Source organism: Stenella coeruleoalba, assembly GCF_951394435.1.
Source record: "Stenella coeruleoalba genome assembly, chromosome: 15".
Classification (NCBI taxonomy): Eukaryota; Metazoa; Chordata; class Mammalia; order Artiodactyla; family Delphinidae; genus Stenella; species Stenella coeruleoalba.
In genome coordinates, this window is record NC_137161.1 from 22,028,390 (window position 1) to 22,048,576 (window position 20,187).

Below are 20,187 nucleotides of genomic sequence, written 5' to 3' on the forward strand. Positions count from 1 at the left end.
GGTCCCAAAGAGGGGGGGCTCCCAGACTCCATCTGTCCCACCACAAAGGAGCTTTGTCCTCAGTGCTGAGAGCCCGGGGCAGACCGGAAGCTGCCCCTCAGCCTCCCAACAGGTCCCGGCACCCCCGGTCAGCTGGGCCAACAGCTCCAAAGCCAGATCCCAGGGACTGACACAGTATTGGGCACAGCCTTCTAAAATCTCATTAATCCTCCCTGGGAGCCCTAGGAGGGAGGTTCTAGGACGACCCGAATTTTTACAGATATAGAAACTGAGGCAATGTTATCTGGCCAAGGTCTCCCAGCCAGTAAAGAGCAAAGCTGGGATTCAAACCCAGGCCCACCTGGCACCAGAGTCTTCAGCCACAGCTCTCAACTCACCATGTCTGGAGTATAGACCCTCTGGGTTCAGCAGGGTGGAGGGGCCTTTTGGAGGTACAAGTGGGCAACCATGCCTGACCCTTCACGCTACCAGGAGACTACCACCCTGGCGAGGTTTACCCAACAAGGGAGGGAGGTCGGGCCCTGAACCCCGGAGCCCTCGCCCCACGCCCAGCCCGTGCCCCAGGTGCCTCTGGAGTCTGCCGGCCCCAACACGTCTCCACCGCTTCCTGCCAGGCAGGCGTGCACAGGGAACGGCTGTGCGGGCAGGCAAACCAGGGGGCAGACACCCCCCACCCCTCACCCGCCGCTCCCCTGTCGCTCCCAGACCTGCCACCTACCTGGCTGCCACCCACCTTCTCTCCAGGCCCATCTGCTCTCAGGGCAGTCACCAGAGCCACTTCACCAAAGCCACACTGCTGACGGGACACCTACCCTCAGCTGGGCACTACCCACAGCACCAGACAAATCAGTTCTGTCCCGCCTCCTCCGCGCCTCTCCTCGCTGCCCAAGGGCAGTGCGTAGTCTCTCCAGGCAGGTACTCCCAGCCCTCCATGGACTGGCATCAGCCACCTCTCAGGGCCAAACTCTACCACTCCTCTGAGCTCCAACAAGAGCAACTATTCACACTGCATCTTCAGGCCTTTCTCAAGCTCCACCTGCTCCCAGAGAACCATTCCATTCTTCCAGGTATGTCATATGTACCGCTTCCTCCAGGAAGTCTTCCCTGACCCACTCCCTCCAAGACCCCAGACCAGCCCCTACCCTCTGTCCCAGGCAGGGGTTCTTGATCCTTATCTTAAACCCCAGCCTCTGTGGGCTACCTTCACTTGGCAACAGTAACTGAGCACTTGAGCCCGGCCTGATCCTTCTCTCTGTCCTCCCTTTACACCTTCAGCAGGAGGCCTGCCCTGCTCCCAGCAGCCCCAGGCCAAAGCCTTGCCTGATCAACTGAGACATCGTCTAAATACCTTGTACTTGACCTACCGCTCCCCACCTCCCCAGGCTACGTGGACACACATCAGGCTCTTTCCCACCTCCAGATCTTTGCTCATGCTTTCTCTTCTTCCTGGTAGGCCCTCGCCCTTCTTTTCCCCTCATGAGCTCCTGCTCACCCTTTAAGCTTCAGGCCAGGTTATCACCTCCTCTGCAAAGCCCTTCTGTTATCATAATAGCTGCCCCAGTTCATATGGTTCCTACCTCATGGTAGGGCAAGGATCAGGGTCTGTGTCTGGCTCCCCCAGGTTGTAGGCTGCTCCCAGAGTGAATCTTTGGGGTCCCCAGCACCCAGCACAAGGCCCAGACCTCACCAGCAGGTAATCAGAAGTCCAGCTGCCGACTCCCTGCCTGGAGACCCCAGGGGCAGAAGCCTGGAGCAGCTCCCAGAGGCAGTACTGAGTCCGATCTTGCCCACACTGACCACAGATCTAAGGTAGGGGCGGAGTGGGGGAGAGGGCTTTCCACCAACGGCCAACTGGTAACCAAACCCACGTCGTTTCTGAAACTAGGGCACAGGAGAGAAACGGGAACAGCAGAATTGTCCCCAAATAGAACTGTGGCTCATCTGGTTCCAGGGCCTCCGGGAACACCTGGCAGGGGTGGGGGTGGGGAGGGCAGGTGGCTGCTCCCGAAGCTGTGAAAGGAGATCTGAAGCTTGGAGGGTGGGGAGGTCGACACCACCGCAGTCGGCACTGACACCCTGCCCACCTCCCTCAGGGCTGGCCCCAATCCTGGAAGGTGGCGGGTCCTCTCCCACTTTCCCCCACCCACCCATGGGGTGCTCCCTAAACCATCCCACCTCCCAGCCTTTGCTCAGCCGGGTCCTCTGCCTGGAATGCTGCTCCCCTTGCTGCTAGTCAGAATCCTGCCAATCCTTGTAACCGTAGCCACGGACTGGGCACTTTCTATAAGCCCGCCATGGGCAGGCATCTGGGGAGAATGAGCTTATCACATCTTCCCAACAGTCCTGTGAGGAAAAGACTCCTGACCCCATCTCACAGATAAGGAAACTGAGGCTCAAAAAGAGAAGCCATTTGCCCAGGACACAGAGCAGAGGAGGCAGGTGGACCAGGTGATGTGGTGGGACCTGGGTGGCGGCAGCCAGAGGGCACCCAGAAGGCCTGGCAGGGCCTGGTTCAGCTTCCTAGGCAGGCCCAGCCTTGGGGACTTGGCATAACTCAGGGCCAGAGAACACAGGGCACAGCCCCACAGGGCACAGGGGACAGAACAAGAGCCCCTACATCCCTCTGACCCCCCACCCTAGGGTGGCTGAGGACTGAGGAGCCACATTGGTACAAAGTGATGGAACTATCTCCCCTCAGATATGCACAGACCCACTGCACAGATGAGAAAACTGAGTCCTGGAAGGGGACAGTTTCCCCATCTGGAAAGTGAGATGTGCCACAGGAACCTTCTGGCTGTGACATCCCCCTGTGGTCTGGTGGATGCTATTTCCTTTCTCTGGGTCTCAGTTTTCCTATCTGGAGAATGGGGCTGTGATTCCCTTCCTCCCCAGGTTGAAACAAATTATAAAACAGTTAACACTTATTGAGCATTTACTACGTGCTGGCATTGCTCAGAGCATCACGCATAGTGCCACACTCGATCCTTAGAACAAGTCTGTGATGTGGATACTGCCATCGGGCCTGTTTTTCAAATGGGGAAACTGAGGCAGAGAGAGGTGAGCTGACTCACCAAAGTCACACAGCTAATATGGAGGTAGAGGAGAAACCCGTGGGGCTAGGGGCGGGGTGGCTTCCCAGAGGAGGCTCCTGGCCTTCACACTGCCCAGAGAGGAGCGGCAGGGAGGGGCTGGAGGAGAGGTCAGGGGTCAGGCAGGAGGCAGAGTGGGGCTCAGTCCAGAGGAGGCAGGGCAGGCCTACGGTGCTGAGGAGGTCCTGGGTCCAAATCCATGCACTGGGTGGCTTCGGCAAGCCTTTTTGCTCCTCTGAGCCTCAGTTTCCTCTTTGGTAAAATGGGGCCAGAACTGCTGCCTCGCAGGGATGCTGTGGGGACCAGACACAGCCATTCGCCTGGCACTGGGCAAGGGCTCAACTATGTGCTCAAGGAACAGATGACGATGGAAGGAATCCTCAGGGCTGGGCCACTGGGCTCACTGTTCCTTCAGGATCCGGGTGGTATCTGACTCTCCACTCCGAAGGGGTGGGAAGGGGGGCCCAACCTGCCTCTTCTCTAATTCCTAGACAGAACCCTCCCAGCTCTGCCAGCTTTCCAGGCTGTGTGACCTCAGACAAATCACTTCACCTCTCTGAACTTCCGGATCTTCCTTTTGATAATAAGTTGAGGCTTCCACAGGGCTCTGAAAGAGGAGTTCCTCACTGGAAGGACTAAGGGCTTATGCGGGGAGGGTGGTTCAGTTCCACCTGCCCAAGCAGAGAGAGTAGTGTCTGGCATAACCCTGCCTTGAGGCCTCAGTTTCTTCATCTGCCAAATGAAGTGGGTTTTTTTTGCCATGCTGCGTGGCTTACGGGATCTTAGTTCCCCGACCAGGGATCGAACCCGCACCCCCTGCAATGGAGGCACAGAGTCCTAACCACTGGACCGCCAGGGAATTCCCCAAATGAAGATTTTTATGATGGTCTGTCTCCCTCCCAGCCCTGCTGGGGATGGCCAGAGGTGATTGAGGAAAGTGCTTTGTAAACTGTAAAGTGTGGCACCCTTGGGAGTGATCACTATCACCGTACTCCCTTAGAGGCAAAAAGAATCCTATGACTCGCCATCTAAGGCAGAATGTGCTACAGCCGTGAGGGAGGGCAGAGAATGGGCAAGGCAGGTGCAGAAGAGGGGAGCGTGAAAGCATGGACTTGGGCTGGGGCAGAGAGGATGGTCAACAAAAGCTTTCCGGAGGCAGAGGCATCTTAGCCATGATGGGTGTGGAGAGGGAGGGCACACCAGGCAGCAGGACCCACAGGGTAAAGCATGGATGCTGGAAAACCCAGGGCCAGCAGGAAGGCAGCTGATGGTTCAGAAAGGCTAAAGGGTCACCTGAGTGAAAGGGAAGTGTGGGAGGTGACAGGGTGAAGCAGAGGAAAGAGCTCAGCCCAGACCACCAGCACCCCCAGGGGCCTTTGCTGGGGACCTTCCCCAAACCACAAGAGCAGTAACAGCCCCTGCCTCCAGGCCACGTGGGCAAAGGTGCAAAGCACCCAGTGCTCAAAGGGCAGCCACCTTCAGAGAGATGGACCCATTCAGTGAGGGGGCCTTGATGCCAGGGCTCAGGGCACTGGGAGGCCTTGACAAGCCACAGGAGGGCAAGGGCTGAGGCGGGAGGTGGGCTCAGGGAGGCTGGCTGGAGATGGGGGCTTCCAGTAGGTCCAGCCACCAAACTTGTCTGTCTCTAGTTAACCTCCCCACCAGCCCCACCCCATAGGACTAGCCTGAACACAGGCGTCCAGTCTCAGCCCTAGCGTTCCTGGATCAATTGACCTGCAGAGACCCAGAATTCCCGCCTCGTCAGGGAACTACCTTCATAATCACAGACACTCAGAAATCGTAAACACTTACTGTGCGGGGGCCCTGCGTCGGAGCAGACACAAATTCGCTCACCTGACCCTCACGCCACCTTGTCAAAGCTGTACTGGCATTGCTGTCCCCACATCAGGGATGGGGAGACTCAGGCTCAGAGCAACCATTTTCCCACAATCACACATAGCGAACAAGTGGCAGAGCCAGGACTCGAACCAGAACCAGTTCGCTCCAAAGGTCTGGCTACTTCCACTCCCTTTAAGTCCATGAGCAACCATGGAGCGCCCATTATGGGCCAATCCTGGAAGCTGGGGATCCCAGCAAGATCCCAGTCCTCCAGATCTGAGTGTAGCTCCACCAGCCAGAGCTGGAAGCCCAGAAAGTCAGGATCACCTGCCCGCCCAGCAGCACATCCACCCTCGACCCAGGGAAAGAGCCCAGCCAAGCTGAGCGCACACCCAGGGGGACTCGGATGCCTCACATCAACCAGAAGCCAGAAGTCTGGGCTCACATCTCACTCCGCTGGGTGATTGCGGCCCCAGCCCTTGGCCTCTCTGAGCCTCATTTCCCTCTTCTGTGTAATAGAAACAAAAATTCCATCCACCCCAGGGATAGGACAAAGAATGGAATAAGTCACCTTGCTATGACCTGGCCGGAGAGGGCACAAGTGAGGACATCGACATCAGACAGAGTAAAAGTCAAGGCCACAAATTTGGATAAAGCAGCGGGAGAAAAGATAATCAGACCTTGACAGGGAGGCTGAGCTTCCCGACACCACACTAACCCCAACTTCCATCCCCCCGCCGGGAGACCACCTGTGCCGGCCTCAGAGCCCAGCAGGTCTGAGGACTCCAAGGACCCATCCCCACAGTCTCTCAACAGCCCCCCACAGCCCCGCTGACATCGCCAGGCTCACGCGGCATCGAAGAGGACTCAGCCAGGCCAGCCCCTGGAGAACCCCGGCTAAGATCCCTGTCGCAGAGCCTCAGGAGGGAAGATCCCATGCCGGACAGATGAAGAAACTGAGGACCAGAGGAGAAAAGGACCCGGGCAAGATCACCTAGCTTCTTCTCCTCTCTCGCTTCTCATTTTATACTGGAACTTCTCTGGGTAGTTTCAAGAGGAGGGGAGGTACTGGGGTTCAGGTTGGAGGGGCAGTCACTTGCTCAAGGTCCCACAGAAAGGGGTGGGGAAATCAGGGTTCTGGCTTCCACCTCTGGGATCTTCCCCAATCATCTACTCCTTGACTCAGTCCCCCATCCCCTGCATTGTATTGTGGGAAGGAACAGGCTGGCTGGGTGGGGCGAGCCCTGGATGAAAAGATAGGAGATGGGGCTTCCCTGGTGGCGCAGTGGTTGAGAATCCGCCTGCCGATGCAGGGGACGCGGGTTCGTGCCCCGGTCCGGGAAGATCCCACATGCCGCGGAGTGACTAGGCCCGTGAGCCATGGCCGCTGAACCTGTGCGTCCGGAGCCTGTGCTCCGCAACGGGAGAGGCCACAACAGTGAGAGACCCGCATAACACACACACAAAAAAAAAAAAAAGATAGGAGATCTGCATTTTTCTCCCTGCTTGGACAATATGTCCTGGGTCTTTCTGGCCTCAGTTCCCCCATCTGTGAAAAGAGAAGGTCAGAATAGATCAGGAATGACAAACTCATGGCACACATACAGTGATGTCTAATCCTCTGTCTGGGGCAGACATTACTAATCTATCACAGCACTCTTTCCCATGAAGCCAAGAATGGACCTCAGAAGGTTTTTCAACACAGCAATCTTGGTCTGGGTTAGGCTTAACCCTAACCCGAGCCCTAACCTTAACCCTAACCCTAACCCTAACCCTGGGCCATCCCTAGACTGGGTAATGTCTGAGTCCCCGCAAGGGACGGGAAGGGGGAAAGAAAGACGTAACATTTACTGGGCATCCAATAGTTTCAAGCTGCTGGGAGACATTCTCTGATTTAATCCTCACAAGGGAGGTGTGCAGAAGCTGAGGTTCAGGGAGGCTGAGTGATTTGCCTTTGGACAGACAGCTGGGAACAGGGCCTTGAACACAGCGGAGGTACCTACTGGGTCATCCACCCCAGGAACAGTGATGCAGAGCCAGCTACCAGGTGAGAGCCTAAGGTACAGCTTCACGCCATCCTCCTTTTGGCCGTACTAAGTGCAACCTCCATGCCCATTTTACAGCTTCACAAACTGAGTCACAGGAAGGGGGTGTCAGCTGCCAGAAAACAATGGCCTCGAGCAGGTGTCTGGCTGTTCCCCACCCCTATCTATCGAGCTAATGTGTGCTAAACGCTTTACTTCAGTCCCCTTGGGACATCCTGGGAGCCATGACTCATACTACCCCACTTCATAGATGAGGAAACTGAGATGCCCCCAAAGGAAGGGGCCCCCACCCCTCTAGGGGCTCGAGTGGAAACCAGAGTGGTTTACCATGGAGATAAGGTGGTAGGAGCAATGGAGGGAAAGTAAAGGGCTGGGGGAACCCAAAGGGAGATAGAGGCTCGGGGGCCACACAGCTCAGGCAGGAAATGAGGCTCCGGTCAAAAAGCCCAGGGCAGTGGGGTGGAGGCCTTTGAAGGGGCTGTAAGCCCTGCAGAGACACGGGAGGCCCAGCCCTGGAATAGGAGCCCAGAGCCCCACAGCCTAGGTGCGGCCCTGTCACTTGGCAACTGGGAGACCCTAACAAGTGTCTTCCCCTCTGGGTCTTAGAATTTACATGTGGAAAATGGGGCTAATCTCACCAAAGGCAAGCTTTCAAGACGTTGGGATGGGCTACACCAGCAGACCTCTCCCAGCTCAGCCTCCTCACACACAGAGGGCAAAGCAGGACTCAAGTCACCCAGTATACGGGTGGCCTTGGCCGCCAGCATCCTTTCCTAGACCAGCACCTTCAGAATCAGTGGGAATCATCCACTCAAAGCCTTCACCGGACAGCTGGGGAGGCCAGACCTATTGGATGAACTGACCCGCCCAGTGTCACACCATACAAGGCAGGTCCCATTTCCTGAGCACCTGCTGGCTCCAGGCACTGGGCATACGGCCCTCCTTTAACCCTCACCTGATAGGAAGATATTTACTGTTCCCATTTTCAATACAAAGAAGCTAAGTCTCAGAAAGATAGAATGAATGACCCAAAGACACACAGCGGGCGGGCACGGTCAGAACTTGAACGCAAGCCTGTCTGAGTCCTGAGCCCTTACCCTACCTTTGTCTCCATCTCCCCAGCCGACCCCTCCCTGCTCCCCACCTCACTCCCAGCCTCCAGCCACCCTGCATGGCACTGCCCCAACCCCTGGCTCTCACCCTCTCCTGCCTTCCTGCTACCGAACTCCTACGCTACTTTCAAAGCCCAGCCTCAAATGCCTCCTCCTCTTGATATCTGATCTAGGCCCTCACAGAATACCTGGAGTCCAGCCCACAGATCATTTTCCACCAGGTGCCTTGGTCACCTCTGCACCCCTGGTCTCCAACATGGGGCTGTTAACCCCGGGGACACCAATCAGCCCCCTGTGGGAAGATGAAGGCCAAGCTCCTCCTCAAGGCCTACATGGCCCCACATGGCCCAGTCCTGCTGACAACACCCCCTCACTCACCTCTCACCCACTCCCCTTAATTTTCTATGCTCCAGACTCACAGGCTTTCTCATTGTTTCTCCATAACAGCACACGCTTCCCCACCTCAGGACATTTGGAGTTCCCTCTGCCTGGTAAGCCCTACCCCTAGCTCCACGCCTGGCCAACTCCTCCACGCTTCCTTCGAGATTCCTCTGCACCCCACGCCTCTCCCTCTGAGCCCTTATCACATCTGTGATTATATATTAATTTATTTGGCAACCTGTTTGCTACTTGGCTCACCCTCTAGACTTAAATTTCTGGGCAGCCAGGGACCTGTTCACAATTCCCCAGCAAGGACCCACCCAGGCTGACCACTCCTCACAACTCCAGGGGCCCTGGGGCGCGTCTGAGCTGAAGGGAAGAAATAGCGCTCTGCCCCTTCTTTGTTGAGGGAACTGCTGCCCCCTCCTGTCACCACCTCCTGGAAGCCTCCTGAGGCCTCCTACAGCTCCCACTGCTAACCCATCGCCACACTGCTCAGCCCAAGTTCAAAGCTCCTAGAACATTGTAGGCGCTCAATACAGGGCCATGGATGCTTGTATCTCGGCAGGTTTGGGGAAACGGGGTCAGTTGAGGACCAGGGATGGGCGGTCTGTCAACAGGCCACTGAGCCATCTCCTCCCTGGCTCCTGGGGCTTTGGGGGAGCTAGACAAGCCCCCCTCCCCACCCCGCCAACCCCAGGTCACAATCAGGGAAGAAGCCAAAGCAGGAACTAGCTATGAGCTGGGGATACTCCACGCTCTGGGAAGAAGCGAGGGGAGGAGAGGAGAGAGCTGGGGGGCCTTCCTGGGAGAGGTGAGCCTTAAGCTAAGCCTTAAAGAGCAAGAGTAGACAAGCAGCTCTTAGAGGAAAGGGCACTCCCAGCAGGGACACCAGCAAAGGCCCGGGAGCCGCACAGGAGGGCCTAGGCAGGCAGTCAGCTGAAAGAGGTGACACACTGTAAATCATTCCCCTGGGTGGAAAGACCACATCACCACACCACCAAAAGGGCCTCGTGGCTTCCACCCACTCACTCACTCATCAGTAGAGTCTTTTCCAACACTGTCTCGTGCCTGGTCCCATAATGGGAAACCCCAGTTCCCCCACCACTGGAAGGGTGCGAGGGCAGCCAGACCAGGGACTCTGAGGTCTAGGCTCTCACTGCAGCTTCAAACTGTGTGGCTTGGTCAAGTCACTTCCCCTCTCTGAGCCTCAGTTTCTTCACCAGCAAAATGGAGATACACAAGAGTCCCTGCCTCATAGGAGGTGCTCAGTAGATGTTAGCAGCTATCATTATCATGGGCCCATTTTATACTTAACAAAACTGAGGCCAGAGGGAGTAGTGAGTTGTCTCAGGTCACACAGCTGCTGGGTGGCAAGACTGTGCCGGGGCTGTTTCTTTCTCAAGGGTTAGGAGGTGGCTTTGGGGGCACCAATCCACCCCCCTAGGACCAGCCATCTCACCTCCCACCCATCTTTTTTAGGCAATTCATCCAGTGAAGTGCTCATTTATTGAACACCTACCACATGCTAAGCCCCTCCCCGCAGAAGTGCCTACAGTCTTCCCCTGAGGATCCCCACTGCACACATGTGGACTCAGAGGGGTAGTCCCTTGGCCCAGGTCACCCAGTGAGACGAGAAGCCTAGGTCTTGTCTCCCCAGCCAGGAGGCCAAGATGAGGGTCAGCAACAGAACCAGCCTGGTCCATTCTTGAAATCGTCTGGTCTCAGCTGCACTATGGCTGGGCCTGGACTCACCCCAGGTGACCCAGAGAGCACTGTCCCAATTGGACAGAGTCCCTGAAGCCCGGGAATCTTTACCCAGGGCCACGCACGAGCTCCGTCCACTCTCAAGTCTGCCTGAAGGCCCCAGAGGCCGAACTGCTACCCCACAGGTGACCCCCTTCTGTTCACCCCAAGCTTCCACCAGCCCAGTAAGCCCAGCCAGGCCCGCAGCGGGGCCTGATGAGGACCCCTAGCTCAGAGAGGGCAGGCAGCTGTTTGAGGACACACAGGAGGGCCAGTAAGTGGTGGTCCCTGTCGGGACTCAAACCCACCAAGCCCAGCCCAGGCGGACAAATGGACCCAGCCTGGTGGCGAAATCCCCAAACTTTTGCCAACTTCTGAGCAGACAGGCGGCTGGGCCTGTCGAGAGGCGAGGCTGGGGGCTGTGGGCAGCAGGGACCAAGCAGTTTGGCCAGTCCCTTCCGGGCCGGCAGCACCAGGCCCTACCCGAGGCCCCACGAGGACAGGGAGATCCTGGTGCCCCGGCCCGGCACCCCCAACCCGGCGCCCCCAGGCCCACCCTGTCCGCCCCCTCTCCACCCCCCCATCCAGGGCTGGGGGCGCCAGGCCGGGCAGCCGCGGCCAGAGGCGGCGCCGACTGGCTCAGATTTCAGATTTGGCCTAGACCTGGCCCGGGGGCTCAGGCCCGGCTCGCTGCTTGCTCTCAGGGGGCCCGTAGAGGGACGGTGAGCCGGACGGGGTCCCCGCGCGGACCGGACCTCTACGCCCCCACCACCCAGCCCCCTCCCCCGGCGGCATCACAACAAAAGGCCGCGCCAGACAAGTCCCGGTGCGCCCGCCCTGCGCTCCCGGATCGCTGCTCAGCCCGGGGGGGTGGGGGTTGGAGGGGGGGCCAGGAGCCCCCGCGGCCCGGCGATCCGACGCCAGGGTGGTCCCCGGGCGGGGGCTCCCTCACGCGGGCCGGGACTGGGGGCCGGCGGAGGGCCGGGGGGCGCTCACCTGGGCCGGCGGGCAGGCGCACGCACCGGCAGACAGACGCACCGGAGGACTGACCGCCGGACGGCCAGGGGTTCGGGCACACGGCGGCCTGGCCGCTCCGGCTCCCAGGCCGGAATGGATTCCGGGCCGGGAGAGACAGATCGAGAGAGAAAGGGAGGAGGAGGAGGAGGCGGCGGCGGCCTGGGGAGGGGAAGAGGAGGGAGGGAGCGCGCGAGCAGGGAGGAGGGGCCCGGCAAGCCGCCGGGAGGAGGAGGAAGGAGGAAGCGCGCCGGGACAGTTCCCCGCCAGTGACCTGGGAGAGACTCGTGCGCGACCTCCCCACGCCAAGGGTCCCGGCGGGCCGGGGAATGGGGGGCGGAGGCACCGGGCACAGAAGCCCCGCCCCCACCCCGCCCTGAGAGCGCTCCCTACCCTTGGGGGCACCCATCAGCCCTCAAGCCAAAATGCCCTCCCTAACTCCCCCCCAGCCCACCCACCCCATTTACCCCAAATCTACCTCTCCCGAAATTATTAGTAATAATCAACAGCAGCACTGACGGAGCGCTCACTTCTTGCCAGGTGCCAGGCTAAGCGGTTCAGGTCAATTTTAGGATCTATTCCTACCAACCAACTGGGCTGGGCGGGCCAACGATTATCCCCATTTTACAGATGAAGAAACTGAGGCACAGAGAAGGGAGTCACCTGACAAGAACCGGACCTTAGACCCTGGCCTTGACCTGAGTTTCCCAAAGTGGAGACTGAAGCAGGAAGGACGGTGTGGAAAAGAGCAACATTTGTCTAAATAGATATACATTCATTTTAATGTGCATCAGAAAGAAGAAAAGTAACTAAGGCAGCCCATCCGAAGTCAGCAAGTTCCAGATACTCCTGCTTAGGAGGGGGCTGAAGCAGGTATTTAGTGCCAATCACACTTCCAAGTAGATAAAGAGACTGAGTACATCTGGACACAGGGGGCAGGGAGTGCAGCAGAGAAAGGAGGGGACATTGAGGAAATGCTGGTTTAGCCACAAAACCTCCCAGCACCGCTCTCTGACCCCTCCCCCCACTCCCACCATCTCCCGACCCAGGCTTCAGGGCTGCCCTTTTGGGGCTGGGTGCCCCACCCTTGGCTCTTCACATGTCTTCCTGGAATGACGGCACAGGGAAGGTGAGCCTGAATCCAGCGTTAAATGCCACCATCTGCCTCTACTTGCCTTCTCTGAAAGTTCTCTCGTATCACAGGTGGGAAAGTAAGGCCCAGCCGGGCCAAATGGTACCAGCCTGGGCTTCTCCTGAAAGGAGCTGGAAGGGGAACCCTAGAATATGGGAGGCAAAGACCTCAGGGTACAATATAGTATCCAGGAGACCAGGAATGAGCAAGGCCTTAAGCCAGACTGATCTGAGTTCAAATCTAGACTAGTTGCCCACCCACCGTACCTTGTACAAGTCCATCAACTTCCCCAGCCCAGGTCCCCTCAACTATGATACAGGAGTGAACATGGCCACAGAGGACTCCTGGGAAAGTTAAAACTGACAAAGGTGAGGGTGACTGAGGTTGTGCTCAATGAAGCGTAGCTCTTATGGTTGGTAAACTGAGGCCAGAGGGGGAGAGGGCTGCTTGAAGCCCCACAGCAGGTCAGCAGCAGAGCCAGCACCAGTAAGCCAGCCTGGGCTGGTGAAATGGCTCCACATATTTGCAGGGCTGGCTTAAAGATTAACCGCAGCTTCCCAGGATACTGGGCGGGCCCCTAGCTGGAGGAGCAGGTTTCTCAGCCTTCATTCACTCCTCAGACAGGCCTGGAGGCCTTTACTGGAGGCCTGGGCTAGGGGTGGGCTGTTCACCCAGTGGTGTGCTGGAGCTGGCTCTTCCGACAGACTGTGTTCGTCTCTTCCCAACTCCACGTTCAATGATGTCATGTTGGTACCTTGACATAGCCATGGTGGAAGTACTAACACCTAGGAAATCAGCAAGCACTACAAATCAAGGCTTTTTCCCTTCCAGAAAGCTAGTTGTTAAATATTTCCTGGCATATCACTAGATTCATCCCCAGGAGTTCAACTGAAAGTTCTGAGCTTCTTCTAGAGCTGGGATGACAGAGGGCTTAGAAGCACAGACTTGGGACCCATAGACCTGGGTTCAAGTCCCATCTCTGCCCCTTTGTGGATATGTGACCTTGAGCAGGCCATTTCTCTGAGCCTCACTGTGCCAACCTGCAAAATGGGCTAAAGACAGTGATCCTCTCAGAAGGCTCACGTGAGGATGAAATGAAGTAATGTACACCCAGTATGTCTGAGCCTTTTTCATACCCTGCCCTCTCTCTTCGAGGAGTGGGGGCAGCTGGGACACATCTCGGCTCTATGAGCACAGATGCAGCCTTCCACCTGGAGCCACCACTGGCTCGGCTCAGCGGCTGAGGTTCTCAGGAGGTCGTTCAGGAGGATGTGACCGGCACAGTGGTTTCATGATTGAGCGTTGGAAGAGTTCGTTATTTTCAACCACCCCTCTGGTCCTTCACTCAGGCTGTAAACCCCTACCAGGAATGCTTACCCCACATCTCTAGCTGCCCAGCCCTCCCTGTCCATCAGGGTCCTAAGTAAGTGCCACTTCCTCCAGGACATGCTTCCTGACAAACCTCTGATGGAGACACACCCCAAGCCATTCAAGGTGCATCTGTCCCCACCCAGAGGGCAGGGACTATGGCCTGGCCCATGCCTGGCACAGGGTGGGCACTGCCTGGTTGGCCAGAGAGAGTACTCGGCCTAGGGATCCACATACAAGAGTTCCAACTCTTCCATTCATCGACTCTGTGACCCCACCCTCTCTGAGCCTCAACTTACTCATCAGTAAAGTGGGAGCAACGATCCTACCACCTTCCAGGATTATGTAGATGCAAGAGCTGACAGTCTGGCCTGGTGGATCAGTGAGTGACTCTTGGTGCACTATTTTGCTTAAAAGATAGTTAGTAAAACAGAAACTCATTGCTTAATACCTGTAAATCATTCGTCATCATTAATGGACAGCAAACACTTATTGACCACTGATGGTATACACAGTGTGAGCTGGGCCTGGAACGCCAAGAGGGATAATTTCCCAACCCAAAACACCCAGCAGATGACAGATGTGATTGATGTCAACATGGTAGAGATGGCGAACACCAGCTGTATACAGTTCTGTATCTCTGGAAACCTCCTCTCCCCTCCTTCCCCCGACCTGGGTCAAAGCCACAACTGAGGGCAGGATGGAGCATGGGAGGTGAGGCCTGGCCCGCCACAACTGGCAGCAAACCTGTGGCGAGAGCTTTCTCATGCCACGGGATCAGGGGCACCGCCTGCGCCTCACCCAGGGCCCTGGTGGCTCTGGCTCCCACCCACCCTGAACCCAGCTCATCCTTGGAAAGCAGCTGGAAAGCTGACCCTTCACAACCACTCGGTGGGAAATTCCAGACCAGCCCTGTCATTCCCCAGATGGTTTGCTGTGAGTTGTCTATTCGAAGAACTGGGCTCAGGGTTACAGGATAAGGTGAAAAAGTGGGCAGGCTCTGGCTTGAGGCTGTGGAGTGGGCTTGGCACCTCTCATGGCACCGCACTTTACAGTTTACACAGAGATGCCCAGTGCCTCAGCCTGATCTGGCCCTTGCCAACCGCTCAGGCTTCGCTTGCGAGCCCTGGTCCCCTTCCCTCCTAGTCAAGCCTGCTTCCCTGCTGTCACTCCATCACAGAAGCTTATTCCGCCCTGAGGCCCTCTGCACTGGTCCCCCTGTCTGGAATGCTCTCCACCCACCAGCCCCTGGCTAAGCCTTACTCTTCCTTCCTCTGGTCAGTCAATATTTACTGAGCATCTACCACGTGTTAGGGTCTGTGCTATATGCTAGGGATACAGCAGTGAACAAACCAGATCTGGTGTCTGCCTTGGAGTTGCTCACAGCCTGGAGGGGCAGGGAAGAGTGACAGTGTGCTAGGCACAAGCATCGGGGGCTGGTGGGGCCCGGAGGAAGGGGTTCTAACTCAGCACGTGTGTTGGCGAAGAGGGGCTGCTGAAAGAAGGAGTCATCTATGGCGAGTATAGAAGCCGGAGGAAGCAATTGCAGGTGAAAATGGAACAAAAGAGAAGGTGTTCTGGGCGGGGGGACAGCATGAGCAAAGACACAGAGGCCAAAAACACGCTGTGTTTGGAAGCACGTGATGGGCGGGCTGGGGTGAGGGAAGGGAGGCTGGGGGGAGCTCTGAAGATCCTTGAATGCCAGGCTTGGCTTCTGTCCTGGAGGCAGTGGGGAGCCATGGAGGGTTGCGAACAGAGAAGGGCCTGGGGAGAGGTGCTGTCACTGAGTGGGGGGCAGATTGAGGGGCAGTGAGGAGCAGTCTGGAAGCCTCTGGGCTGATGGCAACCACAGCTGAGGACCAGCAGAGGTCGAGCCCCCGGCTTACATCGGTGTGTGTGCATGGGCACCTACCTGCGACCCAAGGAGCGAGGCCAAACTGGCCCGAAGGCCTAAGACACAGGACGCTAGGGAAGCGTCCCCAGCCCCATGAGAGTCGAAAGGAGCTGGGAGCAAATGAGCATGTGCTTCCTCAGAGGCCGGCCTCCGGCAGGGGTGGTCAGCCACCAGCAGGTTCCTCCAGCATCCTTCCACCTCCAGGGAAAGGATGGAGACAGTGGGCGCCTGAGCAGGTGGAGCCCAAGTGATGACAAACAAATGACAGTGTTGACCTCTGAGTGCCGCCACACACACTCACCTTCTGGGGCTGTACGGCCCATTCACAGACGGGAAATGTGCTGTTCAAACGTATTTCTCAGCTGGGAGTCTGGAGACAAAGCAGGGGCTGTCACAGGAGGAAAAGCCCTGTCCACGTGAAAATGGGGGAGACACCTGGCTGCCCCCCAAGAAACTCAGCCCTTCATCACATCACTCCCCTCAGGCCACAGTAGAGGCCCAGAGAGGGACAGACTCTCTCCCAAGGTCACACAGAGAGTCACCGGCAAGCAGAGCCAGCCCCCCTCCAGCCCAGGCCTCCTTCCGCCATATCTCAGAATGTTTGTGAGAAAGGATAAAAGGAGCCAGGGCCCTTGATCTGCCAGGCCTGGCAGGAGGGCAGAGGGCAGGGCGGAAATCTGCAGCCAGAGCTGTGACCCTACGGATCAGAGGGGGTTAGAAACCTGCTGAGCAGAGAGGAGACAAGTCTGCAACAGGAGGTCTTCGAAGAATGCTTGTAAAAATAATCATCGTCACAACAGCCCAGTCACCGTGTGCAGAGCTTCCTGGGCAGGGCCCTGTTCTGGGGTCCATGTGTAGCAAGGTGTTTGTTCTTCACAGCACTACAATGTAGGAGCTATTGTTATCCCCATTGTACAGATGGAGAAAACTGAGGCTCAGCAAGACTATGTGCCACGGCAAGGGAGGGCAGGACCTCAGTTTCAAGCCTTCCTGGGTCTGGAGCTCAGGCTCTGCGGTCCTGTCCTGCCCAGACCTTGGACGTCTTTCACATTCAACAGGGAGAGGCAAGACCCACGGAGCCTGACCCAACCTCTGATCCCTCCCACCCTGAGCCTCTGCTTCCACCTCATGGAATGTCTCCATCTCCCACATTTCCCAGGCCTGTTGGGGAGATGGAATGTAGCAATGTTTTGTGGGAGTACTTGAAAAGTAGATACTAAAGAAGAAAAAAATGCTCATACTATACTCGCTGTCACGGAGGGGTGCATAACTCCCGGCTCCTTAGGTGTGGGCTGCTCACAGCGACTTTCTTCCTTCCCAAGAGGACAGCATGGGTGGGTGGAGGGGTAACTTTACCTTGGAGAGACCTGACAAACACTGCCTCCACCAGGTGGTCAAGGTCGACATCAACAGGGATAAGTCACTGTGATAATATGTACCCTTAATATGATGTGGTGAGCGTAGCATTTCACCTCTGTTGTCTTCCTCCCCAGAACCCATAATCACAGTGTAATCACGAGAAAAACATCAGACACATTCCAGGAGAAAGATACTCTACAGAATAGCTGAACAGTTCTCCTCAAAACTGTCAAGGTCATCGAAAACAAGGAAAGTCTGAGAAATTATCATAACCAAGAGGAGCCTAAGGATACAGGATGATTAAATGTAACGTGGCATCCTGGGTGGGATCCTGGAACAAAAGAAGGACATTAGGGGAAAACTAAGGAACTCTGAATAAAGTATGGACATTAGTTAATAATAATACATCGATATTGGTTTATTCGTTGTAACAAATGAACCATATTGATGTGAGATGTTAGTTACAGGGGAAATTGGTTGGGGGGTATACGCCGTATCATGTTCTAGAGCAAAGGACAGAATTTTAAGGCAGACAGGAAGCCAAGAGAGCTGTTGCTAAACATTTCCTTTTTTTTCAATTAATTAATTAATTTTTTTTTTTTTGGCTGCGTCGGGTCTTAGTTGCAGCACGCGGGATCTTTCGTTGTGGTGTGCGGGCTTCTGTCTAGTTGCGATGCTCAGGATTCTCTCTACTTGTGGCATGCGAGTATTTTCTTCTCTAGTTGTGGCACGAGCTCTCCAGAGCGCATGGGCTGTATAGTTTGCAGCACACGGGCTCTCTATTTGAGGTGCGAGGGCTCAGTAGTTGTGGCACGTGGGCTTAGTTGCCCCACGGCATGTGGGATCTTAGTTCCCCGTCCAGGGATTGAACCCGCGTCCCCTGCATTGGAAAGCTGATTCTTAACCACTGGCCCACCAGGAAAGTCCCTAAACACTTCTTTTTAAAGCTTGAGAAACTGAGGACTGGGGAATGAAGAGATTCGCCTAAGGTCATATGCAAGTTTATGACAGCCTCAACTAGGATCAAGGGTTCTCAATGTCACAAGTATTTGTCAAATGCCTGCTGTATACAAGACACCAGTCTAGGTCCTCATCATGGTGAAGGCAGGTTGAGAGGTTCAAAGATTTGTCCATGGGTCAGTACCTCCCCCTGAGCCCGGTGTCCAGGGACACAGACCGTGCCCACTGGGGGCTCTCAAACCAGAAGGGGAAACAGGTGCTGAAACACCCTGAGCAGGAGAGCCAGAGAGCTATGAGCTTCCATGTCCAGAAGATGCAGCCCCACCATCTGCAACCCATGTGATCTCGCTAAGCCTCACTGTGCTGCTGGATGAAAAGGAGCTGGTGACGGAACCTTCTCTCAGCGATGCTGAGAGAATCCAATAAGGTGTCAGGGCTGTGAGGCATCCAGCACAGTGCCTTGGTCACTGTAAGCACTCAATAAACAATGATTCTTTTTTTTAGTTTTAAGGGCAGTCTGAGTGCTGGAGAGCTCAGAGAGGGAGCGATTTGTCAATCTGCTTTGGTGGGGATTTCTTGGGGGGCTTCCTAGATGAAGGACATCTGGGTTGGATCTTGAAGGATGGAAAGGCGTTTGTTTGCCAGGCTGAGAGGATGTGGAAGCTGCAGCCCCGGCCTCCAGAGTTCACCAGCTGGTCTGGCAGAGAAGGAGATGCATCGGGCCGCTCTCCCTGGGCATTCCCACGCCAGGGGACATCCCCATTTTCTTAGCCTTGATGCCTCCTTCCCAGCCTCCCTGGGCTTTGGGGTTCACCATTGCCTGAGTCAAGGACAGAGGCAGCAGGGGATGGGCAAGGGCGGGGGTGGGCACCGGAGCCGAACAACTCCAGGACTGTCTGGAAATGAAACCCAGCCCTGCCTCCCACTCACCAGCTGAGTGTCGCTTATACAACTTCCTCCTTCTGTTCCTGTTCAGGAATTACCCGGGCAGGGCTCCGTGCTGGTTGGGGGACTGCCCCAGATGCTGGGCCTGGAGCCTCCTGGGGTCTGCTCTGGTCTCTCAAAGACTCATAGACACTTGGTCTCGTGTCCCATTCCTGCCCTCCAACGTACACTTTCTCCTTCCCCGCTCCATACATCTGCCCTTGAGTATCGCCCACCATCTCCCCTCAGCTTGTGCAAACCCCGCTTGCCCTCCTCGGCCCATCCGCCACTCCTCCCGGAAGCCTTCCGCAGAGACCCCTCTTGGTCCTTGTATCCTCTCTACTCATTCATGCCTCCTGCATGCCAGGCCCTGTGCCAGGGTCGGGGACGGATGTAGCAGCGAGCAAGACCGAAACGGACCCTGTCCTTTGGAGCTGGGGCCTCTACCCTCTACGTCCTGTGCATCCTGCCTGCTTTGTCCGCCCCCTGGGTGGGGAATCGGAAGTCTGGTGCAGCCTCTACACGGTGTGGTCTTGGGCAAGTCCCTTCCCCTCTCTGGCCAGCGTTGTTTCCATAGCTGCTGAGGGAAGAGGTTCAATGTCATGTCCAGGGAGCCTTAAGGGACAGGCAGGAGGGATGGAAAGGATCGCCCCCACCCACCCTGCCGACTCCAATACAAAGCTTCCCTCTAAGTGGAACAGGCGAAAGCATACACAGGACTTCAATTCATCAGAATATCTGGGTGGAAACGAACATGGGGGCCCGGGAAAGGGGGCTTACCAGGTGGCCAAACATCATGGTTAAGAGCAACTATGGAGACCGGGCTTTGAATCCTGCCTGGATAGCTCTGTGGCCTTTGGCAAGGCACTTGACCCCTCTTACCCTCACTGGTCTATCTGTAAACTGGGGATAACTGTACACATCTCCTTTGGTTGCTCAGTGATCAGCGTGACACACACATGCTAGACGCTCAGTAAATGGATATTGTTGTTGTTATTATTATTATTATTATTTCTGGTGTAGCCAACCTAAGGTTCCATTAGAAAAGCGGAAAACTGTGACAGTCTTAAAATTAACAATGTACATCTATATGTTTTGCCCTGGAAAGAGTTCATGCTATACTAGTAAATTTAAATGTTATAGTATTAACAGTGTAATCCCATTTCTGTTTTTAAAAAAGTGTGGGAGTAGGGAAAACAAAAGTAATAAACACTACCATGTTTCTAGCAGTTTCTAGCATCCCCCGGGGATGGGGGGAGGGGGAGACTCACAGATGAGCTTAATAGTTTTTTCTTTTGTGCTTGTCTTTACTTTTTAAGTTTTT

The 20,187-nt window shown here is 56.1% G+C and overlaps 1 protein-coding gene across 2 annotated transcripts in view; it reads right to left on the bottom strand.

Annotated features, from left to right (window-relative positions):
• SRC (SRC proto-oncogene, non-receptor tyrosine kinase) overlaps nucleotides 1-11,510 on the bottom strand; it is a 56,140-nt gene extending 44,630 nt beyond the window's left edge. Inside the window, exon 1 of one of the 2 annotated variants that reach the window (XM_079945891.1) lies at nucleotides 11,209-11,510. The gene's annotated coding sequence lies outside the window, so the exon portion shown is untranslated. The remainder of the gene's footprint in view (nucleotides 1-11,208) is intronic. The other variant, XM_079945890.1, reaches the window with a different exon arrangement.
• Nucleotides 11,511-20,187: the final 8,677 nt, after the last annotated feature.